The 23,649-nt window shown below is 41.4% G+C and overlaps 1 protein-coding gene and 1 long non-coding RNA gene across 2 annotated transcripts in view; both read right to left on the bottom strand.

The window, feature by feature from the left end:
- Positions 1-5,340, bottom strand: part of ajm1 (apical junction component 1 homolog) — a 24,863-nt gene extending 19,523 nt beyond the window's left edge. The window contains exon 1 of the mRNA XM_015941735.3: positions 4,665-5,340. The gene's annotated coding sequence lies outside the window, so the exon portion shown is untranslated. The remainder of the gene's footprint in view (positions 1-4,664) is intronic.
- Positions 5,341-8,948: 3,608 nt separating this feature from the next.
- LOC129157038 (uncharacterized) lies at positions 8,949-9,920 on the bottom strand. Its single transcript, XR_008560429.2, has 3 exons — positions 9,378-9,920; positions 9,111-9,289; positions 8,949-9,038 (listed from the first exon to the last, which is right to left on the bottom strand). It is a non-coding gene; the product is annotated as an uncharacterized lncRNA (long non-coding RNA).
- Positions 9,921-23,649: the final 13,729 nt, after the last annotated feature.

The following is a 23,649-nucleotide window of genomic DNA, read 5'->3' on the forward strand; positions in this document are numbered from 1 at the left end:
CTCGAGGCAGAACTAATTCTTCCTCTGTAGATTGACCCTCCTCCAGCATCAGCATGCAACACTACACACTGCCTCCCTGGGGTGATCTAGATCCATCTGATGCATCAATCACTGGATCCTCTTGATTATCCTGTTTATTACCTTTTACATTCGGATTCTGTCAGTAGTTTCCTCCTATAGACACCAGCAGCTGAAGGTAAAAGACTAACTGCATCATTAAGATTTAAACACTGATATGAGCCTGACATGCTACATTAGCCCCAGCACTAGTAATTATGATACTCAACACAAGCTAAAAATATGTCAAATGCACGAGCCTAGCCTGTAAATAACGCAAAAATCCCAGAAAAACAAATACTGACTAAATACTCACAAAGCATTCACCTTTAAAAAAGTTCATGTGAGAGAACAGTCCCTGTAGAGACTTATGAGCTGTTTAGGAGCTCAGTTTGGTCTTACTTTTGGTTCTGGAAAGAGTCCTCAGCAGCATGATATTTGTTTTATCTACAAAAGTCACATTTTTGTGTATTGTTCAACCTCATGCGGTACTAGATAGTGTTCCATGATGTGCATGGCATGCATGCTATGCATGCTACATCTGATTATTGTGTTTAAAGTAAGTCATGACTCAGATTATAATTCAGGCAGTGATTTTTGCTTTGTTGGTGCTTGATGATCCACAGTGCTGCAGTCAGACGCCGTCAGCAGAGGGTCAAATATCTAGGCCTTCCAAGCCTCAAAGGACAATTACATCATGTTACTCAGGCCCCTTAAACCTATAGCCAGCACAGAGTGACTTTACTTCAGTTTTGGTTTTAATAATAATAACAACAACAACAACAACAACAACAATAATAATAGATTTTGTTTTTGATGCTGTGCTCCAGAGAAAGATATATTAATTAACAAATATTTCAGTTCAGTCTGATAATTTGATAAATTAATGTGGAAGTATTAAACAAACAAGGAGTTAACTTCAAAAAGATTTCAACAAAATAAAAGTGTTTAGTAGATTCATGTATTCTTTAAATCTATGATGTCACACTTTAATTTTAATTAAGTTTAATGATTGTCTCTCTTCACACACACACACACACACACACACACACACACACACGCACGCACGCTCGCACGTCAAATAGTTTTAGTTTTTGCAGAGGGATGTCTAACTGGATCTGGTCTGATTTTCCCTGTTAATTCATGTTCCTTGGGGGGGGGGGGACGACATCATCTCCCTGACCTAGTTGCCCGCATCACAGCTAAGTTCAGACAGCAGGTTTTGGTGTCTTATTTCCCGATATTTGGACATCTCACCCAGGATTGGATAGCAGCAACAGGACTCTACCACTGACTTGAAGCCTAGAGAAGCCTCTGCCGTGTGGTGAAGTTGCTAATGCTAACAGTTAGCTTAAACAAGCCAGGACGTCCACTGTTGTTTCCCGGACGTTTAAAAAACAACAGCCTTCCCCGTCGTGAATCAAGATGGGTGAGTCCATGAATGTTAATTAACAGTGTGACGTAGATCCGTCTGGATTTTCTAATCCTAGAGTTTCACCATCTAGTTTTTATCAGAAGGTAATGCAGGAGATAGGTGTAGGACCCCCTTTTAGGGTCTGGCTTTTAACTCTGTGGATTAGATGTTGCTGATCTTTCATGTGATTTTATTCTATCTTTATTGTTGGTTTTAATTGCCTTTATTAATTTTATCTGTTTTAAGTTATTACTGTGCAGCACTTTGGTGGCATGCTTCATATCATATATCATTATTTCATATACATAAATGATGATGATGATGATGATGATGATGATGATGATGATGATGATGATGGGAGACTATTTTCATGTTCAGTCTGCAGAAAACCTTTAGAGTTCCCAATTATAATCAGAAGAAGCATTAAAAAAATTTCAGTCAACCACACCCTTAAGTTCCAGTGAATCACTTTGCAACTTGCGTCTATGAGAAGTGCTATGTAAATATACGTCTTCTTTAAGTCATTGAAGGAACTGAGAAAAGAAAGAAAACAATCTTTAATGTGTTATCTTCCTTTAGCTTCCTGTTGTTTGGCTTAATTCTCTCAGCTTTTAATTCTAATGCCGTCCTAACTTAGTTACTGTATCTTCTTGTTTTTCTGGTTCAGTTTCAGTCCTCTTGTCTTTATGTATTACCTCCCATCCCTCCGTAAACTAGTCGCACCTTTAGGCCATTATCCTCAGTACTCATCTCACCAGCTGTCATTGTATTCACTGCCCTGTCTATGTAAAACCAGTTCTATCCTTGTGTTTGCATGTTTTCAAACCAAGCCCTAAAATAGAGGCTTTTATCTTTTAACCTACCTGGCTGCTTCCTGGATGTCGCTTCACCTTACTGCATTTGGGTCCTACTACAACAACATCTCCATTTTGTGACAGCTCCTCTCAGGCCAGCTAGACATCCATCCATCTCTGGTGGCTTTTGGATCTGCTGACCTCTCAGTTGCTCACACAGTGCTTCAGCCATTAGAGACCAAAATGTTCTATAAGAAGCTGTTTTTTCCCTGAGGACATTTATTTCCGACCCCAGGCACAAGGAGCTTTCTCCTGTAAATCTTTGCAGTATTGTTTGGGATGATGTGGGTATCTGGAACGTTGGTCCCTTTCCTTTAACCGTTCCTCCTTTCAGCTTTTCTTTTGTCATTCTAGCTGCCTGAAAGTAGTTGTCAAACTAACTAGTTTCCATTTTGATATGATTTTCTTTTTTTCCTGACTGGACAAATTAACGCATATGAGCCTCACCATCAGACCATCCAGTAAAAACTTCCCCTTCTTTCTGCAGTTGTGACTTAGTACATATACATTCGCTAGTCGTTAAGTCCCTGGATAAGACTCACCTGTGTTTCAATAAATGTGGTTTTAAAAACACCATAACGTGGTGATAATTAGGAAGAACCAAACTTATCAACTCGTCAATCAATTCGTAGAAGGATTCCACATCACCCATTGTCTCTCATCCCTGTCTTAGGTTAAGATAATCTGATATTTATGTAGTCGTAGTTGTTTTGGTCAAATTTGGGAAATAAATGTATGCGTGATCTTGCATGATGTTACTCTTGATTGTTCCTTGGACTGTACTGTGAGGTGTGTTTGCTAATATTGAATAGCTGTGGTGGCCATTTTAATTTGGGTTGACAAACTTTGTTTGTTTCAGACCACACCTTAAGCCTCATAAACTCAACCCAAGTTTCAGAACTGAAGAAGCTTCCTGGATGAGAGGCAAAGCGTTTTTAAGCAGAACAAAGAAAAACAAATAAATACAATCCAGTTGTTCCACATAAACCTTCAAGATTATCATGCCCTGGACAACTGAGAATCTACACAAACATTTGTCACACTTAGCAGTGAATTACAACATCACATAATCAGCTGGAACAAAAACCTGTTAGTTTCTTGATCAAACTGTGTTTGGCCTATAGTGTGCTGTATGCTAATGACTGTGGTTATCGTCATAATACAGTGTTCTATAGGGCACTGCAGCAAATTGTTTTTGCAACCATCAAACCAGAAGCCTTGACTTATTCCAACCATCGGTCTAGCTGCAGCACAATAAAAACCTAGCCTTTGGCCAATCACTCAATTTGTTCAAAGTTAGACAAATTATTTTTCAGATGTCTTATGTCAAAATGTATGCAGACATTTGATCCCGTTTTCAGATATCAGAGCGAACAGTGTGCCTTATAAATAACATTCAATTTATAAGATGTTAATGATGCCATGTTTTCCTTTCACTCTTCCTAGAAAAAAGAAGATGCACACACACACACACACGCACACGCACACACACACACACACACACACACACACACACACACACACACACACACACACACACACAACCTACCTGGCTGCTTCCTGGATGTTGCTTCACCTTATATATATATATATATATATATATATATATATATATATATATATGCATGCTTTTTCATTGCTCTATAAATAAGTGTCCACATCCTCATCATCCAATTTACTTGTTTGAGTATTAGATAGCAATAATTTATAAAGAGTATCATTGTCAAATTCTAAGCAAAGCAAATGGTCATTCTGTAATTATTTAGCATTTAAGTTGAGAACAGTGAAGGTTTGTGTGTGTGTGTGGGGGGGGGGGGGGGACTACCTGCTCAGGTATCATGAGCTATAGTTTAACCTGTGGTTTAATATGCAACATCTGTCTCTGTCTAACACAGAGCAATCCAGCTGTGGGCCTCCTGTTCTGGCACTGACTGTGCCTCGAGGCGCTGAGCTTGCAAACTGCGCAGACTGCTGCTGCATGACGGGCTGCTGCCCGGAGCCTCAGTCCTGATGATGATGGTGATGATGATGATGTCAGTGTTTGAGGATGGGGATAGCAGCCGAGAACCAGCTAGCGGCGACAGTAATGTGCAGAACTGATCACCCACTACACCCCTGCACGCGCACAGCACTCGCCCTGACACGCGCACTGCAGGCTCGAATGCTTTTATGCAAATAGATGAGTGCAGATATCAAAATGTTGCACGACGGACCGCGCTCGGTGAGCGGACGCCTAACAATCCAGATGGTGCATCCAGAATCTGCTGATCGAACCTTTAACAGCATAACGGGTCATATGATCCTTCACAGCCGACACCTGGTTCTGATCCGAGTCTTACCGCATCGGTCCGGACTCCCGCTCCGTGCTGGTCCATTCTTGTCGTCGGGGTGCTACGAGGCAGCGCGATGGTGTTTTCCCGGTGACGACATCTGACATGTGCAGAGGGCGAAGCTGCAATATGCGTCTGATTGGTCAGACTCCGCGGATTTTTCTCTCCTCCTCCCTGATCAGACAGCGCCAGTGGGCGTTTGCGGCTGCGCAGCGCCGCTGCACCTTATCCCACCACTCCATCCATCTCGCTGTCTGTGATTCCGACTCCGATAACGTTCCCGCAGCACTGTCACGTACATACAATCCTGCAGGAGAAGGTTCCGACTTCAAACCCGACTTTACCTGCAGCAAGCAACAACACAGCATCGGATCCAGTACCAGGAATCAGGAGGGTTCCTCCAGCTGGCGGTGACGGAGAGTTTGGCGCCACCCCACGAATCATTCTCCTGTTCGGATTTATGATGGGCATAATGCAGCCCAGGGTGGTCTGTTTGAGGATGATCGTATTGATTGTTGAGCTGAACCTGTTTGGGATCAGGTGGGCAGGCAGAGCTGGCAGGTAACAGCTGTATTCAGTCAGAAAAGTGTCCAAATAGGGCAATTTACCTTTTGGACTGCCTGTAGAAAGTCGAATATCAGACATTCACCTGCAGATGTATGGGGAGCCTAATGCCCATTTACTTCCAGACCATGGGTCCCCTGTTGCAAAAAAATAAAAATAAATAAAAAAGACAAGAACATAATGAGAGTCTTTGGGATGATAAGTTATTTACTGATCCCATTTGATTTATGCCATGGGTTTAATATATGATGTCCATTAATTTTTAAGTCATTTTGATGCCAAGAAAGTGCTTATTTTCAACAGACGGCAAAAGTTATTTTAGGTTTTATTTGAAAAGATGGAGCGTGAGATTAGTGGTGCATCTGCAGGGATGCAGGCGTTGTACCGATCTGTTGTGGTGAAGAGAGTTGAGCCGGAAGGCCCTCGATCTGTGTTCCTACCCTCACCTATGGTCATGAGCTTTAGGTAATGACTGAAAGAACGAGACTGCGGAAACAAACAGCCAAAACAAGTTTTTGCCGCAGGGTGTCTGGGCTCTCTCTCTGTAACAGATAAGGTGAGAAGCTTGGTAATCTGGGAGGGGCTTGGAGTAGATCTGCTGCTTCACCACATCGAGAGGAGCCAGATGAGGTGGCTCGGGCATCTGACTCGGATGCCTCCTGGACGCCTCCCTGGGGAGGTTTTACAGGCACGTCCAAAAAGACCCAAAGGAAGACTCAGGACATGCTGGAGAGACTCTGTCTCACAACTGATCAGGGAATGCCTTGGGATTCCCCCAGAGGAGCTGGCCCAAGTGGCTGGGTAAAACGAAGTCTGGGCCTCCTTGCTTAGGCCACTGCCTCACGACCCGTGTCGAGATAAGTGGACAAAAATGGATGGATGAATGGAAGACGGAGAACTCCAACTGCTTGTCTCACCGAATTGTCGACATCGAACCAGACATGGAGATGAGGGAAGAGAAATGAAAGTTTAGGGAGCTCTGCATCCTTCTTTCAGGATGAAAGGCGAAGCATTAAATGTGGAGAAAATGGCTATAAATCTGTCAATGTGAGTAACAGCTACGCAGGGGGAGAAGAAATTGAAGTACAACATGTGTCAGGGTGTAAGGCAAAATTAACTTTTATCACTCCATTCTCTTACACTGTCATGTTCTGTGTCCCTTTGTTCCCCAGCCGCTCCAGTTCCCACTCCAGATTCTCCTTTTGTGTTTCATAGCGCCCTCATGTGTCCTTTGTCTGCATCTCATTTATGTGTCTCCTGTGTTCCTTTAGTCTTCTCCAGTCACCCCTCTGCAGCCAGTCATCCCTCTGCAGCAAGGGAGCAAATCCCATTTCAATTTTTTGGGGGGGGGGGGGGGGGGGGGCAATAAACAGTAAAACTTCAGAGAGTCCTTTTTGGGGGGGACATGAAAAAAAGCACTCTATATATATATATATAACACTGTATGTCATAAGAAACTGACCTGTGACTCTGTGCCTGTGTCTGACAGGCTCTAGCTGCCTGTGCTCAAGTGACTGGATTTTGCCTAATGAAACCATTTAGAAACAATTTCATAGGCATTTCATTTCTTTCTTATAGATGTCTCTATCAAAATGAATGTTTCTACTTACTTGACGTTCTGAAGCATTAAAAAACAACCGGATGTCTGCCGTTTTTCGTTTCTCTGCCATTTCAAATGACCTGGTCTGCTGACAGTTGGACAGCAACACACACACAGATGGGATATTGTCATTAGAACGGAGCTGGAGGATATTGATCAACAATAATATCTTGCCTATTTTGTACAGGAGTGACAGGTGCTGCCTGTCCCCACTCCTGTCTTCAGCTCCATGGAATCTTCTGTTTTTCAAATACCCGGTCCCACTCCTACAGTTATTGCCTTGATCTACCACCCACCCAAGCCCAATAGTGACTTTTTAAATGACTTCTCCTCATTACTCACCCAGCTCACTACCCTTTCCCCCAATGTCATTCTGCTTGGTGATATAAATATTCATATGGACAACTTGAACCTCCCCTTCACCAGAGACTTCTCCTCCTACCTCAACAGTTTCGATTTTCAAACATATTCTAATTTTCCCACGCACATTAAAGGTCACCCTCTTGATTTAATCTGCTGCTGTGGTTGAACCCCATCTAACTGTTCTGCTAATGATGTCCATATATCAGATCACTTTTTTCTGTCATTCAACATCGCCCTCTGCTCTTTAAGAACTAAGCCTATCCGTCACATCTCATTCCGCAATATCAAAAACATTAACCCAGATACCCTGTCATCTATTATTAACACTATATCAACCCCTAGTTCTGCTTCTCCTGACCATCTTGTTTCTCATTATAACTCCACACTCCACAATATCTTGGATTCTCTTGCCCCAGTCAAAACTCTGTCTGTCTCCTTTACTAACTCTGCCCCCTGGTTTACCCCTGAACTCCGACGGATGAAAGCCAAAGGACGTCAACTCGAACATCTCCATAAATGAACTGGTCTTGCAATACACAAAGAAATGCACAAAACTCACCTGCTTCAATACTTGGACTCTATTAAACATACAAAATCTGCTTTCTACTCTGGATTGGTTTCCTCCAATGAAGGCAACTCCAGGACTCTGTTCTCAATAATGCGCAATATTTTTCATCCCCTGGACTCTCTACCCCCCCCCCCACCTGTATTCTGCTGACTCATGTAACTCTTTAATAACCTTCTTTACTCAGAAAATTGCTTCCATACACCAGCAATTAATTCCAAGCTCTTCCCCTCCCCCTGAGATTTTTTCACCCCAAGAGTCATTTTGTTCCTTTCTTCTTCCCACTTCATCCGAAATATCTGATCGTATCTGTAAATTCAAGCCCACCACCTGCTCTCTCGACCCCCTCCCTACAGTTTTGGTTAAAACATGTCTCACCTCCCTTCTCCCTCTCATAACCGCCATAATCCACTCCTCCCTCTCTACCGGTATTGTTCCCTCACTTTTCAAAACTGCATCTATTACTCAATTCAATATTTTTTCAATTCAATAATTTATTTCACTCAAAGTTTAAATATACAAACTTCAAAGTAGAATATAAGCATTCGAGTGAAATAGGGGGAGGAAGAAGAAAAAATCTTATGACCTACCCTCTTTAACTAAGACAAGATAAACAAGTACAAAATAGCCTTATACACAAAAATAAACTGCTCTCTTACTTCCACAAATAATATCACTACTAAAACATTAATCCTCCATCCTCAACTCACCAAATCATACGATTTTAGCATTTTATCTTTATACACTTTAATTGATCAGTAGTTGTACATTTTTTAAATTCATCATACAGGTTATTCCATAATTTCACACCATATATTGAAATACACATTTGCTTTAGTGTAGTACGAACAAATATCCTTTTAAACTCTGGTTTCTTTCTACTCTTATTTTTTGGGATCAAAACAAAGAACCTTTGTAGATTAGTTGGCAGTATATTTCTAGCCTTAAACATAATTAGTAAAATTTTCAAGTTAAGTCTTTGAATTTCATAGTTTTAGATAGAAAATATTTGTTAGCATGTTCTCTCGGATTTGCTTTATATAGAATTCGCAAAACTTTCTTCTGTAACAGAAACAAAGGATTAGTGTTGGTTTTATTACCCCAAACCTCAATACATTAAGTTAAGTATGGTAAGATAATGTCATGATGGGTGGTAATTTCTTAACCCACATGAAGAATCACTCAGGTATAAGGTAAGAGATGATAATAAAAATCTTTATTTTATAAAGAAAACAAAGCGAAAACTGAGGGTGCTGATCCAAACGGGACAGGAAACGAGGCAACTCCGACTCTAAGAAGAATGGTGAGAGTGATTAGAAACTGAGAACCAGGAGATGAATAATCATGAGTGGAACGGGCTTACTGAGTTGAGCGGGACGAGGGGCAGGAGGGAGAGGCAAGTCAGGTTGATGCAGGGAGGAGATGGTCGCTGGAGGTGATGCTGGATCCAGGAAGGCAGGTGAGCGGTGGAGAGCAGGAGGCCAGGGAAGCTGAACGACGCTGTGATAAATCACACCTCAGGCAGGTGGAGGGAATCCAGGGCTGGTACAGACAAGAATGCAGAGCTGGGTTAGTTAAGGTAAACAAGTTCTTAAAGTCAAGGCACAGATAAGGACGTGGCTCAATCTACCCAATAGTAGAGTATCAACTGGCGTTGAGGTGTGGAAGCACCGCTCCTTAAATCCTCTGGCCAGGCTGATGGTAATTAGCTGCAGCTGCTGCTCCCCAACACACTCACCTGCAAACAATGAAGGGAAAATAGCAGCAGAAGCAGAGAGAAGGCAGAACCATGACAGATAAATGAATAATATAATGTCTGAAGCGTTGAAATTTCTAGGAAACCTTTGACTTGGTTTAAAATTCCAATACTTTTGGATATTTTTGTTTTATATATTTTATATGGGATTTCCAAGTAAGTTTATGGTCCAAAAGAACCCCTAAGAATCTGACTTCATTTACTCTATCAATTAAAAAACCATCAATAGACAACGTAACTAAATCATTAGTTTTTCTGTTACCAAAAACCACGAATTTTGTTTTATTCCAATTGAGAAATAATTTATTGTCATTAAACCACTTCTTAAGTTTAGACATTTCACAAACCATATTTTGAATAATAATTTCTTAATCATTTCCAGAAGAAAATATATTCGTGTCATCAGCAAACAATATGAACTGTAATACTTTGGACACATCACAAATGTCATTTATATATAGAATAAAAAGCGTAGGGCCCAACACTGACCCCTGTGGGACACCGTGCATAATCTCTAGTGAATCTGAAATTTCATCATCTAACTGTACAAATTGATTTCTATTAGTCAAATAACTACTTGACCAGTCATGGGCGATTCCACGTATCCCATAATCCCTCAGCTTGGAGAGTAAAATACTATGATCTATTGCGTTGAATGGCTTTTTTAAATCAATAAACAAACCCACTGTATATTGTTTTTTTCTATTGCTGATGAAAGTTCTTCATTTAATTCCAATAAAGCCAGGGATGTAGATTTATGTGATCGAAACCCATACTGACTCTCACTCAGGAGGTTTTCCTTCTCAATAAAGTTATCTAGTTTCTGAACAAACCATTCCTCAATCACTTTAGAAAACTGAGAAAGCACTGAGATTGGTCTATAATTATCAAACTTATGTCTATCACCATTTTTAAATATTGGAATTACTTTTGCAGTTTTCTGCAGTTTTATCTGGAAATGTACCACTCTGAACGGACAAATTACAGATGTAAGTGAATGGTTTAACAACATAATCAATAGTTTTCTTTACAATCATCATGTCAATCCCGTCACAGTCTGTGGATGTTTTATTTTTACTTTTCCTAACTATCGTCAAAACTTCATTTTCACTTACATCCCCTAAAAACATAAACTGTAAAATTTTGCTCCCTCCTTGTATTTTTCCAGCTTCATAAGTTTGTGTTTCCAGAGATTTGGCCAAACTTGGTCCTATGTTTACAAAAAATGAATTAAGTTCATTTACCACCTCAGCTTTATCCCTCAAGATCTTATCTCCATTAGTAAAGAAATCTGGATAACAGGCATGCTGAGACCTGGATCTTATGACACTATTCAGAATTCTCCATGTTGTTTTCATGTCACCTATGCTTTCCTTCAGCCTTAAATTATAATGATTTTTTTCTTTCTTTTTTTTGCGGGGGCACGGGTATGATGGTATGTGTCTATATATCTGTAGGTTGTGTATACTATGAAATGTTACTGGGGTTACTGAAATTGTGAATAGGTGTGTATGTGCATGTATGTAGATAGAAACATATATGTATGTGTATATGTAGGTATATCTATTTATTACTAGATAATGGAAAAGGGGTGGGATTAAATAAGCTTATGCTTCTTCCTGATCCTTTTTGAACATGAAGGTTATTAGTTGTGACTGCTCATTTTCTTTTTCTGTTTGTTTTGAGGTACTTAGTCTCTTTGAATTCTACGTTGTTGTACTTTTTTTTTTTTGCTTTGTTGTTTGTGTGTTTATTTAACATGTTCAAAATAAAGATTTCAATCAATCAATCAATCAATCTTTTTTTGCTTGTCTTATTAATGATATCAATTTATTTTTGTATATTTTGTACTTCATTTCTGTGGCTTTGGTTCGGTATCTGACAAAATCTCTGTATAATTTGTTTTTCCTTTTACAAGATTTCAGTAATCCCTTAGTTAACCACGGTTCTTCATAATAATCTTTTTTCTACAGACAACTACAGGGCAGTTCTCATCATATAAAGATTTATATGTTTTTAAGAACGTATCATATGCCACATTCACATCCTTCACATAAACCCCACTCCAGTTCTCCTTCAACAAGTCATTACATAATGCTGTTATAGCATCCTCTGTCCTTATTCTAACATGTTTTATCTGATCTAACTCCTTAGGTTTTTTTAATACATTTCTATGTATTATAAAAATTGGTAGTTGATCACTTATATCACTAATTAGGAGAGCACTGTTAGCTGTCTTCTCAATTTCATTTGTATAAATATTGTCTATTAATGTAGCACAGGTACTGGTGACTCTAGTATGCTGAGTGATCACAGGATATACACTCCTGCTGGACATCACATCCATAAAGTCTCTAGTCATTTTGTTTCTCTGGTTCAGTAAATCATATTGAAATCTTCACATATTAACCAGGATTTGTTGTCATTTAATCCATCTATGAGAGTTTTGCATCTTTCTTTAAAACATTGTAAATTGGAGCCAGGTGTTCTATATATACAGGCTACTATAATGTTTCTAGTTTTTTCCATTTCTATTTCAACAGCTACACATTCCATCACATCTTCCACAGCTACTGCCATGGACTCCAGTATTTCACACTTCAAGGCACTTTTGACGTACAGCGCAACCCCTCCACCTTTTCCCTTTCCTCTGTTTGTATAAAACAAATGGTACCCTACCATATCAAAATCTATACCCTTTTCTTCATTTAACCATGTTTCAGATAAAGCAATCACTTCAAATTGGTGCTTAAATGTTTTCATATATGCATTAATTTGGTCAAAACTAACGTAAAGACTTCTACAATTAAAGTGGATAAGTGAGAAATGACCTAAATCTACAGAACTATTAAACCGATCATTTGTGTAATATTTAGTTATCATTAATTGTATTTAACAGATCACCATCTGGATCAATATTGTTTTCATTGTCAAGTGTGTTATATTCAGTAACTTCAAATCTTTTCAGAGTTTTCACAGCAGAATTTGCCATCAACGATTTTTCACAAAAGTACCTCAACTCTTGTGACTTTTAAGAAGAGTGTTGACTCCTTTAATCAATTCATGACCAGGGCATGTTCTCCGTTGAGCATGAACTGACAGCCATCCTGCGCTCCTCAGCGTTGATTCCAGATCGGGAACCTCTTCTGTAATATGCATGTTTACTCCAAATTCACGTAGTCCAATAGCAGCAGCCTGGGGGTCACTATACACCTTCACTTTCCCATCTTCACAAAAGAGTTTCAGTCTCGCTGGAAACAAGATCCGTGACTTCACTTTTCTTTCGTTGAGTATTTTCCGCACCTCCTTGTATTTAGCCTGCTCCTTGAACACAGCGTTTGCAAAGTCCTCATCGAAATAAATCCTTTGGTCTTTCACTTGAACATTCCTTTTTCTCCAAGCAGCCGCCAATACTTTCTTTTTCATGGCGTATGACTGGAATCGAACCATGATTGCTCTGGGGCGCTCCCTTTGTCCCATCTTTGGCCCAACACGATGTGCTCTCTCAATATTCAAATCATCAATCACGTCCAGTTTTTCACGGGCCAGTTTGTTCACAAACTCAATGATGTTATTTTCTTCACAACCCTCAGGTACAGAGTAGATTCTTATATTTTTTTTTGCGAGCTTGGCTCTCAAGTGCCTCACATTTCATTTCTAGTTGTTTTTGCATCTGAACCACTTGTATTAACACATTGGAGATTTTCATTGCATAGTCTTCACTCTCAACAATTCTCTGTTCAGCTTCCTCCATTCTTTTTTTATGCTTGTGAACTCTGCTTGTAGCTCATTCAATTCCGTTTTTAATGCTCCAAAGCTGGCTGATGTTTCAGTTCGAAATTCTCTCAGTTCTTTGAGTATTTCAGCCATACCTGAAGATTTTGTTGGTGTCATGTCCTCAGCTGATTCCAGTTGATTGCTCTCCATTTGTTTGTGAGCACCTTCTTCCATTTGTTGGAGGATTGCTTTAGCCTTGGTTTTGGCATATTTCACAGCTCCAGTCATAAATTTATCAACTTGCAGTTAAAGGTCTTGGTTTCAGAGGATTTCCACACAGCTTTTCACCATTCCAAGCACTTTTAAATAGAATCTTCTTTAATTGTTTGAGAGCCTCTCACAGGCACACCTGTCCATCGGCCATCTTGTTTTCCCCTATGAAAATAACTCCGATATTAAAGAAACCCAGCACTGATCCCAATAATTTCAATAATCTTTGTCCCATCTCAAATCTTTCCTTTCTTTCAAAAATCCTAGAAAAAATAAACTCTGTTCAACTCCATGCTCATCTCACCCTCAATAGCCTCTATGAGCCCTTCCAGTCTGGTTTTCAACCTGGCCACAGTACAGAAACTGCACTCATAAAAATCACTAACAACCTCCTCACTGCTGCCGATACTGGACTGCTCTCCATTCTCATCCTCCTTGACTTGAGTTAAGCCTTCGATACCATCTCTCACACCATCCTCCTCCATAGATTGTCTTCCCTTGGCATTTCTCATACCCCGCTTGATTGGTTCCGTTGATATCTCTCTGGCCGTACTCAGTTATTCAACTCAAATCCTTCACTTCCCGCCCCTTCCCTGTCACTACTGGCGTCCCCCAAGGCTCTATTCTCGGTCCACTCCTTTTCATCACTTACCTTCTTCCCCTGGGAAATATTTTCCGTAAATTTGACATCCATTTTCATTGTTACGCGGATGACACCCAGCTCTATGTATCCTCCAAACCCTCCTCTTCACTCCCTCCTTCCTCCCTCACCAATTGTTTATCTGAAATCAAATACTGGTTTACATCAAACTTTCTCAAACTTAACAGTGATAAAACAGAAATGTTACTTGTCGGCACTAAATATTTACTATCCAAAATCCACAGCTTTACACTTCTTGTCGACAACTCCTTAGTTTCCCCCTCCCCTCAGGTCAAGAGTCTGGGTGTCATCCTTGACTCCTCACTATCCTTCCAGTCCCACGTAAACAATATTACCCGGTCTGCCTACTTCCATCTACGTAACATTAACTGCCTACGCCCCTCCCGCACTACTCACTCGGTCGCCATCCTTGTCCACAGCCTCATCACTTCCCGTATTAACTACTGCAACTCTCTTCTCTTCGGTCTCTCTCCTCACAAATCACTCCATAAACTCCAACTTCTCCAGAACTCGGCAGCCCACATCATTTCCAGAACTCCCTCCTTCCACCACATCACCCCTGTTCTTCAGCAGCTCCACTGGCTCCCAGTCACTTCCAGAACCCAATTCAAAATTCTGCTATATACATTCAAAGCCATCCATAACCTAGCTCCCCCGTACCTCTCAGACCTCCTTCATCCTTCCACCTCCACCCGTTCCCTCAGGTCCTCCTCCTCCATCCACCTCTCTGTCCCACCTTTCCGCCTGGTCACTATGAGGAGCAGGGCCTTCAGTCGCTCTGCTCCCCAGCTCTGGAACTCACTCCCTCCTGACCTCCGTAACATTGATTCCCTCACTCTCTTTAAAACCAGACTCAAAACCCACCTGTTTCATCTGGAATTCCAATAGTTACTCTCTTTGCTCCAATCTGTCTGTTTGTTTTATGCTGTTCTATCTTTTATTGTTGTGTATTTTATCTCTGTCTGTAAAGTGTCCTTGAGTGTTTAGAAAGGCGCTGTTGAAATAAAATGTATTATTATCTTTCAGCGTGATACCTGCCACCAAAGTGGTTAGCTGAACAGTGTAGCCGCTAACAATCACCAGAGGAAAAATCACAGATCGCCATCTTTCTCCTTTTGGTCTGAGTTAGAGAACACACAGATCGTTTGTTGCGCATGCTCAACTGAAATAGCATTCCGGTGCTCGCACAGTTCATGTGATGTCATCACTCGAGTCACGTGACATGCTTTTGTTACAAAATATACTCAACACTCCAACTCAAAGGTATGTCTAGTGATTCTCTATTGTACTAAATAAATGAGTAATACACATACGATGTGAATTTCAATAAAGCGTGTAAAAAAAATAGAAGAACAGACTAACGCCGGGGACACACCGGCCGCGAAAGTGCCGCGAAAATGGGACCGCCTTCGGCGCCCTTGTTAAGCTATTCTATAGACCACATGGGCCGCCGAAGCGCCGCAAATCGCCTCGCGCCGGCGCTCCAGCCCACGCAGCGATCATTTCGGCGTCGGCTCTATTTTTTTCGCGAGCCGCGGGTGAATCGCGTCAATTCTGGCAGGAAGTCAAACCTAGACATAAGAGGCAGGCCGGTAAAGTTAACAAAATAAAGCATTTCAAAATAAAATTCCGCAATAGTCAAATGTGTTCGTAATCAGTCACTGCAGAAAAACCACACGAACACGCACACACATACACACACATCGAACTTGTGTGTGTGTGTGACCACGTGAAGGGGGGTGTGGTTTTGGGTGTCTTTTCACCGGAGCAAACAGGACAGAGAGGCAGAAAGTCTGAGGCAAGCAGTTAAGATGGATGACTTTAAATTAATTATGGAAGTTGAGAAACACAAGGAGCTGTACGACCCCCAAAAAACATGGATATTTACGTACCCATTTCGGAAGAAACTGCTAGGATACAGCTGCAGAATTGGAGCGGGTTCCAAGAGATTCAACTGGCAGAAACATCTCATACCATAGGTTCACACACACACACACACACATACACACACACACACACACGCACGCACGCACGCAAGCACGCACGCACACACACACACACACACACACACACACACACACACACACACACACACACACACACACACACACACACACACACACACACTCAAACGTAGAGAAAAAGAGCTGAGAAAAGGCAGAGAGGAAATGGAGGACACCAAGTGTTTAAAAGAAAAACTGCAGCTCAGCCGAGGCGCACCTCGACTGGGGCGCGTCTGATCTGAACTGAGGAGCGGCGAGCAGCGGCCGAATTTTGTGAGCGATTCGCTTCTCGGCGCTTCCGCGGCCGGTGTGTCCCCGGCGTTAGCCTCCTCTACTTTTTCTCTTTTTTGTTTTTCTTTCTTCACCTTTTCGTTTGCATCTTCAGTACATCACGTCTTTTCAGTTCACATTATTTTCCAAACAATTACTCTTTAAAAGTCTCAAACTTTGTTTTTGGTGCTGGCTTTGTGAATTCATCAGCAGCCATGTTTTCTGTAGAGCAATACTCGATGTTTATCATTCTGTTTGTATGCTGATCGTACAAAATGATATCTAATATCTATATTTTTGCTTCTGTGTCTAGATACTGGGTTTTTGGATAATGCCATTGCCCCCAGTTTTCTCCGTATATTCTGATGGGTACATGTTTGTTACAACTATCTATCCCTTTAAGTAGCTGTACAAGGTATGTACTCTCTTGAGTTGTGGCAGCTAATGCCATATACTCGGCTTCACATGTTGATGGCGCAACTGTAGGTTGTTTTCTACTTTTCCATGATACAATCTTTTCAAACAGACTAAAACAATATGTGGCAGTGTGGGCATCCTGTCACAGTGTCCCGATTGATCATGCGCCCTGGCTACTTGGCCAAGGGGATGTCCCTTTGGCTGACTGGTTAGCGCGCGTGACTCTCACCCGGGAGTCAGGGAATCCCGCCCAGTTAGTAGACGCCATATTGGCAGGAAAAAAAGGTAAACAAACACGGATCGTAAACATGAACGGGATCGGCTTGGATTTTACTTTGTTGGAGTTTACTTCACACTTTAAAACCGAAGAAATCATTTTATATAGTCACAAATTAAATAGACTAAACATCTCCGACCCTTACCGTGCCCCTGAGATACTTTTTAAAAACGCCAGAAGCTGTCGGAGTGGACTTCTTACCGGACCTGGCCGGGGAACCCCTTGGGATTTCCCCGGAGGATGCTTGCCCAAGTGGCTGGGGAGAGGGAAGTCTGGGCCTCTCGACGCTACTGCCCCCGTAACCCGACTCCGGATAAGCGGATGAAAATGGATGGACAAATAATAGATTTACATGTAAGTAGTTTGAATAGAGTGCTGTGCTGTTTGAATGCATAAACTGAACGCCAAGAGAAATCACTAGTCAGATTTTTTTTCCGGGAATAAAATAAATATGTCAGGCAGGAGCGTCCCAGGATCTGTCTGAGATCTGTCTCGGTGAGACAGATAATAGCAATCCAAAGTGCTTTTTATGTGTGATCTGACAATTGATCAACCATTGCTTAAAAATTAAATACAGCTTAGCTGGTTAATTGCTGTGATCCTAAAACACGTAAACGGCAGCACGCAGTACTCACGAGGCAACGTTTTACATGATGTTTACTTGTTGCTATGAGTAATAAGACAGAAAAAGCCACGCCAAAATAAGTTTAGGAAGCCCACTAAGAATCGTAATAAAAGTATTTAAAATAAATACCATACACAGTTGAGGAAACGTTGGTTTAAGTACCTGATATGAAGTGGTCGCTGCATAAGCAAAAACCTTTTCTCTCGGGATCCCACAGCTTCATTTTAGCCCGGTCACTAACGCGTTTTATTACAATGATCCAATGTTTGCGGCGCTCCGGATCTTGGGGAATCCTGTAGACGGCTCATTCCTTATGTCGTCCGCGTCTGTTCTGCATCCTGGGGCACAACAGGAATCTACCATATTTCCCGTTTGATTGAGTTTTCTGACAATAACAAATAGTCCAGCTGCCGGCTTCTGCATGCCAATTTGGCGCCGTTTCGATTTGAACTGTTGCATGCCGGGAGAAGTGACGTCAACTCCCGGAGCTCTATTGGGGGGCAGCAGTAGCTCAACAGGTTGAGCGGGTTGTCCAGTAATCGGAAGGTTGCAGGTTCGATCCCGACTCTGGACAGAGAATTCTGCTGTTGTGTCCTTGGGCGAGACACTTAACCCAGCTTGCCTGCTGGTGGTGGTGAGAGGGGCCGGTGGCGCCCGTTCTTGGCAGTCTCGCCTCTGTCAGTGCGCCCTAGGGCAGCTGTGGCTACACTGTAGCTCATCACCATCAGTGTGTGAAGGTGTGTGTCACACAGTGGAATGTGTGTTTTTCTGTTGCTTTAAATTCTTTTATTAATTGTTGGAATTTCTTAACAGTTTTGTGTTATTGCATGATTTTGTCGTGTGTTGTTGGTTTTATGTGCCTGTTTAGTTTATATTGTTTTTGCCACTGTTGACATGACAGTCACCTGAAGAGGTGGGCGTGACTGGGAGAGCGCACCAGGTGCGCATAGTTAGCGGGCTGATAAAGGGACGAAGCTGCAGAACTGCAGCAGGAGAGAGGAAAAAGAGACCAAAGAAACCCGAAGGCAGAGGGACTGGACTAATAGGTGGACGTAGCACGGAACGCGTTGGATCGCAGGAGGACCGGTTCATCCCTGGCGTGCAGCGACAACGAGTGGGAGCAACGCCTTTGAATGACAGCAGGGCAGAGGTTGGACCTCTGCCTGCATCCGTGAGTAAACGGCTTCCTCTGTTGTATGCTGGGTGACGCGCCGTATGGGCCGATCCTACGAGAAAGAGTTTGCACTGCGCCAGTACAGACAAAAGTTCTGCCCCAGTGTTCTGTCCTTGTCAGGGAGGAGCGGCGAGAGCCCCCGGGAGAGCACGCCTGAGACGAGTGCTTGCTGAGAGCGGGACCAGAGACTGCTGGAGTCGGACGCTGAAGCCGGGACGCCGCCTTTCCCATCCTGTTCGTGACGTTGTGGATCTGGGAGGAGCCCAACTATCTTTTGGGGTCTTTTTGAAGAATGTTTTAAACTGTTTTTATGGACTCAAACTTTTAGTTGTATATTTTAGACGGGCTTTTATTTAGTTAATAAAAGAGGTTGCAGGCAAACTTCTGCTCTCTGGTGTCTCTGTCCCTCTGGTTTTGCACCCTCGCTCCCCACCTGTGTCGTTGTGAACCCCTGTGTGACGCTGGAGCTCTGCCGCTCCGGCGTTGCCTAGGTTACATGTGTGTGAATGGATGAATGATACACTGTAGTGTAAAGCGCTTTGGAGTCCTTACTCTGAGAGGTGCTATACAAGTGCGGGTCATTTATCATTTACCATTAAGTACCGTATTTTCTGGACTATAAGTCACACTTTTTTTCATAGTCTGGCTGGTCCTGCGACTTATATACCAAAGTGACTTACATGCCAAATTATGAATACCCCACTGCTGCCGGCCGGCTCCGGCCCAGGAATGAGCTCCCGTGCCCGCTGGGAGGGTTTGAAATAGGGATGAGCGAGTACACCACTATCTGTATCTGTATCTGAATCTGTTCAACAAACTAAATTATCTGTATCTGTATCTGTACTCGGAATGGGCGTGGCATAACCCGGACGTGGGACTGGTTTAACTGGAAGTGGCTGTGGTTTACATCAATATATTATTTTAAGTCTGAAATTTATATGGAATGATCAGAAGTTGAAATGTGTATTGTTTATTTTAGGGTTGAGCCAGATACTTGTTTCAGACGAGTATCCGGTACGGATAAAGCATTTTTGACGAATACAGCATGAAACGAGTAAACCTCGTAAATATCTGTAATCGTGCTGAAGAAAAATCCTTATTGGGTAACTGACTGTCTTCACGCTCTGTGATTGGCCAGTCACATACAGTAGAGTGCCCGCCCCTCCCTACACACAAAACTCTCTAGCCGGCCAGGAGCGCAGTCCGTCCAGCTCATCCACACACACACACACAGACAGTAACGGATCTCACAGTGATTGCATCACTGTTGCTCACGTTTCTTCAGTTTTCCCTAGGTATTCTTCAGCTCGCCTCTTTTTCGGTTGAATATTTAAAGTTACTTTTTTCATAACTTACATGGTGCATTTGACAAGACAGAGCTGACGTGCTGCATCAGTCACTCACTACCTCCGCTCCGGTCAGGTTATTTATTTATTTTTTTTAACTCCATCTCTCTCCCTCTCACCCTCTCTATCTCTCTCAGACACACACACCTTAATCAACATTGTTTTGTTTAACTTTGTGTGGGGCAAAATGCCAAGAACGTTAAGAAAAAAATCAGTTAAATCAAATTAAAATAAAAAAAATATACATAAAGTTGTTTCTGGTTCTAGCATTTCATATTTCCTAGTTCCTACTGCATGAGTTCAGATGTATTAATCCATGCACTTAAATATTAATGTTCTGATTTTATTGAAACACTTGTTCTGTAATAGTTTCTTAACTATTGTGATTAAAAATATTTAATCTCAATTCTGAGGCTGCTCTGCAAATAGTTTTCAAATAAACAATACACATATCAACTTCTGATCATTCCATATCAATTTCAGACTTAAAATAATATATTGATGTAAACCACACCCACTTCCAGGTTAAACCACGCCCACTTCCGGGTTATACGACGCCCATTCCGAGTACAGATACAGATAATTTAGTTGGTTGAACAGATACAGATAGTGGTGTACTCGCTTATCCCTAATAACTACAACACAATAGCTGAGTCTGCGTGTGACATCATAAAGGAGGGTTTGAACCCGGAAGATTCCATTAATTAATGTGTGTTTTATTCATATTAATATTAATACAAATATTTTCATTAATATAATTGTTATTATTATTATTATTATTAATAAAAATAACTACAATAATACTAATTACAATAACAAACACAATTGAAGAGTCTCTGTGTGACATCATAAAGGAGTGTTTGAACCCGGAAGATTCCATTCATTAATGTGCGTTTTATTCATATTAATATTAATACTAATATTATTATTAATATAATATTAATTATTAATAATATTAATATTATTAATAATAACTACAATAATATTAATAACTATAACAAACACAATAGCTGAATTTGTGTGTGACATCATAAAGGGGGGTTTGAACTTGGAACATTCCGAGACTATAAAAGGACCACGAGCAGCAGCTCCACTTCAGTCTTGTCAGAGCCTTTGCTGAGAACGCACCACTGTCTTTGGACACCCAAGTGAGATTGAAAAAACCCTTTTTTTCACTCCAATGATGAACAGAAAAAATATGTCGTGGTACGACATGTGGGTCAACCAAGTAGAAGTGGATTATGATTTAGACATCGAGCCAGAATTTGTTGATTTTCAACGCCCAAGTAAGGCAGAACAACCCCTTACTTTCGCTGAATTGATGAACAGCAAAAACATCTGCTGGCACGACTTATGTGTCAACCCCGTTGAAATGGATTATGATTTAGTCATCGACTTTGGTTCCGATAGTGAGGACGAAAAGTCAGATCTGTCTAAAACTGAAGAGATGGAGTCTCAGGTGTCAGATCAAACATCCGTCTTTGGTGCTGAGAAAGAGTCTCTTCCTAAAGAGACTCATTTATCTGCTGAACTGGAGTTCTCTGAATCTCAGACAGTTGTCCCAAGACCTCAGATGGTTCAGCAGGAATTAGCTGATTTTAAAAGCAGCCAAACTGATGAACTTCTGAAACAAGTGGATCATTTGAAAGAAAAACTGCAGAATATAAATACTTGTTTCAATCAGGAGAAGGAGAAGAGGTTTGCTGCAGAGAACCAGTGTGAAAAACTGGAGGAACGACATTTGGACTTAGAAGCGATGTTAAGCAGAGAAAAAGATGAGAAAATCAATGCAGAAAAGAAGTTTCTTGACAAGCTGGAGAATTTAAAGGAGCAGCTTTCAGAAAAGAACGTTTTCATCGAAAATCTGCAAACAGATTTAGATCAAGAACGTCGGTTCAGACTCGTTAGTGTCCAGGAGCAGAACGCCCAGCATAAAGTCACTGTTAACGAGAACTATAAGAAGGAAATGAAAGATCTTAAGAAAAGAACCGATGACCTCTCTGAGTTGCTGGACAACATTAAAACGGATATGAAATACAGAGAGAGCAAACTTCTGGAAGAACGAAGTGATTTTAAACATCAGCTCAAACAGAAGAATGAAATCTGTGAAGATTTAGAGAAACGTTTGAACAAAGAACACAAGCTCCGCCTGACCTGTGAGGAAGAACTCAAAAAAACTAAAGATCAAATAAGTTCAATGAACGGAAAAATATCCGTCTGTGAAGAACTTAGCAGCAGTATAGACATGGAGAAACAGCTCAGAGTTAGCTACGAGGCTCAGCTGGACTCTAACAGGGCGATAGTCTGTGAGAATTCAGATCTTAAAAAGCAGATCAAAGATCTTGCTCAGAGCAACTCAGAACTCAGAGTGGTCGTGGAAAACCTGACCGCTGAGAATGCTGCTTCTCACAAGGAGTTGGCTGAACAGCAGGAGAGAGTCAAACATCAACTCGAAGATAAATCTGTCGTCTGTGACCTTTTGAAACAAGTGGATCATTTGAAAGAAAAACTGCAGAACAGAAATACTTGTTTTAATCAGGAGAAGGAGAAGAGGCTTGCTGCAGAGAACCAGTGTTCGCTTTACAAGGAGCAAACTAAAGAGATGGAGAACGGTTTGGTTCTGCAGCAACAAAAGCTGGTGACCTTAGAAAAGCAGTTACAGGAGCAGAAAAACGTGAATAAAGACTTACAAGAAATCTGCTCGGATCTAAAAGGTGAGACAGACGAGTCTCGTTTTTCTGGAGTCTCGAGAAACGATCTGATCGAGAACTTTGAAAAACTTGAGGAACAACATTTGGGCTTAGAAGCGATGTTAAGCAGAGAAAAAGATGAGAAAATCAATGCAGAAAAGAAGTTTCTTGACAAGCTGGAGAAATTAAAGGAGCAGCTTTCAGAAAAGAAAGTTTTCATCGAAAATCTGCAAACAGATTTAGATCAAGAACGTCGGTTCAGACTCGTTAGTGTCCAGGAGCAGAAGAACGCCCAGCATAAAGTCACTGTTAACGAGAACTATAAGAAGGAAATCAAAGATCTTAAGAAAAGGAACGGTGACCTCTCTGAGATGCTGGACAACGTTAAAACGGATCTGAAGTACAGAGACAGGAAACTTCTGGAAGAACGAAATGATTTTAAACATCAGCTCAAACAGAAGAAGCTAATCTGTGAAGATTTAGAGAAACGTTTGAACAAAGAAAACGAGCTCCGCCTGACCTGTGAGGAAGAACTCAAAAAAACTAAAGATCAAATGAGTTCAATGAACGGAAATCTCAAGAAGGAGATCAACGATCTGAAACAGAAGAACTTGGAGCTCAGTCAGGCGCTGAGAGGCGGTCAGGCTGTAGAAACTAAATCAGACCAGATGTGTGAGGATCTGCAGAAGTTTAAAC

The sequence above is a fragment of the Nothobranchius furzeri genome, chromosome 6 (assembly GCF_043380555.1).
Source record: "Nothobranchius furzeri strain GRZ-AD chromosome 6, NfurGRZ-RIMD1, whole genome shotgun sequence".
NCBI classification, from domain to species: Eukaryota; Metazoa; Chordata; class Actinopteri; order Cyprinodontiformes; family Nothobranchiidae; genus Nothobranchius; species Nothobranchius furzeri.